The sequence below is a fragment of the Colobus angolensis genome, unplaced genomic scaffold (assembly GCF_000951035.1).
Source record: "Colobus angolensis palliatus isolate OR3802 unplaced genomic scaffold, Cang.pa_1.0 Scaffold86, whole genome shotgun sequence".
NCBI classification, from domain to species: Eukaryota; Metazoa; Chordata; class Mammalia; order Primates; family Cercopithecidae; genus Colobus; species Colobus angolensis.
Window position 1 is genome coordinate 1,664,137 of NW_012122487.1, and position 2,340 is coordinate 1,666,476.

The 2,340-nt window shown below is 41.5% G+C and overlaps 1 pseudogene; it reads left to right on the top strand.

The window, feature by feature from the left end:
* Window positions 1-213: 213 nt before the first annotated feature.
* On the top strand, window positions 214-798 carry LOC105503448 (annotated as a pseudogene).
* The last annotated feature ends 1,542 nt before the right edge of the window (window positions 799-2,340 follow it).

A 2,340-nucleotide genomic window follows, 5' to 3' on the forward strand; every position in this document is an offset into this window, starting at 1 on the left:
TTCAGTTGAAGGTGCTGTATTTACTTGCCTCTTCCATTTCTCTCCATGAGAGTGGCACATGCTAGCAGCTTCTATGTGGCCATCTTGACCAACGCTGAAAACTTTTTGTTTCCCACTGTAAGTCATACATAAAAAGAATGCCTTCAGAGAACCTGGAGTCCAATGTTCATCCAGACTCAAGCTCAGCCAGGCCAGCAGCACCCTCGTTTCCCAATGGTCCTCCTGCTTCTTCTACTGGTGGCCCTGGTGCTTTGCAGCTGTGGCCCTGTTGGATCTCTGAGCTGTGATCTGCCTCACAACCATGGCCTACTTAGCAGGAACACCTTGGAACTTCTGGGCCAAATGTGGAGAATCTCCATTTTCTTGTGTCTCAAGAAGAGAAGAGACTTCAGATTCCTCCTGGAGTTGTGGATGGCAGCCAGTTGCAGAAGGCCCAGGCTGTGTCTGTCCTCCATGAGATGCTGCAGCAGATCTTGAGCCTCTTCTCCACAGAGCACTCCACTGCTGCCTGGAACATGACCCTCCTGGACCAGCTCCACACTGGATTTCCTCAGCAGCTAGAAAGCCTGGAGTCTTGCTTAGGGCAGGCAACAGAAGAGGAAGAATCTATGGGGGTGACTGGGGCCCTACACTGGCCTTGAGGAGGTACTTCCAGGGAATCCAGGGAATCTACCTGAAAGAGAAGAAATACAGTGACTGTGCTTGGGAGGTTGTCAGAGTGGAATCATGAAATCCTTCTCTTCATCAACAAACTTGCAAGGACTGAGAAGTAAGGATGAAGACCTGGGGTCATCCTGAAATGATTCTCATTGATTAATCTGCCATATCACACTTACACACGTGTCTTTGGTCATTTCAATAGACTCTTATTTCTGCCTTTGTCACAGAATTTATTGAATTAAATTCAGCAAAGACGTTGTTAACAATATTTAGCAAGTATATGTTAAATACATTCAACTCTGGCTTTCGGTTCCTCAGACATGACTGCCCTAATGTCATTTATTGACTTACTTATTTCCACTCTTTCTGCATCTGTTTCATTTATAATATTTAGAAATTTTACATATAATAACATGTTAATCTTTACATTGCATTAAAATTTATAAATATATTTATCTCTCCATGTTATTCAATTTGCATGTGTTTTATTCATTAAATTCTCATTTGTTTTACTCATTGAGGAAAATATCTTGAAATAATGTTTTCTAAAAACAAAATCCACACCCACAGTTTGAACAACATTGAAGAAAGGACGATAAAATGTATTTACTCATTTATTCCATTCACATTATATGTATAAGTTAAGTAAGTGGCAGACTGTAGAGTTCCCCTGAAGAAATACAACTGAATGAAGCACTCTCAGTCTTGCAGAGAAAGAGATGTAAAAACAGTACTAATGCTTACTTTATTGCAATTTTTTAAATGCTAGGCAAAGAAGTAAAGGAAAACAATATCCTCCTAGCAGAAGCTTTAGGTACAAATGATGACAGGAAGGGGAAAACTGTATTAGATATCCTTCTTAAGGCACTTGGGATATGTGTACAGTTGACCCTTGAACAGAATGGATTTGAACTTTTGAACTGCATAGGCCCACTTATACCGGTTTTTTTTTTTTTCAAATACAGTTCACTTTCTATATCTGCATTTTCTGCATGTCAAACTAAACATGGATAGAAAATACCGTATTTGTGGGATGTGAAACTCACATATACGAAGGGGACTGCAGGACTTGAGTATGCACAGATTTGGGTATCTGGAGGACAGGTGTGGAGCCTTAGAACCAAAATCCCACGGATACCAAGGGAAACAGTGATTCCAGAATCTTATTGGCAGCTGGGAATATGGGTCTAGAATGAACAACAAATGCCATGGGCAAAGGTATTAATTTGGGGTTTTTTATTGCATGTCTGGTATTGAGGGCATGAGAATGGATATTAGGGAATCCATCACCTAACGTGGTTATAAATAGAGGGAACGTTGAGACAGGTTCTAAACTTAGTCCTGCAGATCCTCAACAGTCATAGGTAGGGCAGAGAAGGAGAGTCTGTGAAGGGCAAAGAGCACTTAGGAGGAGTGGTCAGTGCAGTTAGAAGGAGAAATAGGAAAGAATAAGGGAGAGACAATGAGGGGTAGACAGTGGTGTTTTCGGGGAAGATGAAGGCTGACCTGTCCTAATGGACCGGAAAACAGATGCCATCAGTGACCTTAGGTGGATCTGGTTTAGTGGAATGAATGGGACAGAAACTTGATGGCAGTGGGTTGAATAAGACACACAAAAAGGGCATTTGGGTGTACTACGTATAAAAAATTATCTTGGGAAGCTTGTTTGTGGAGTTGGGA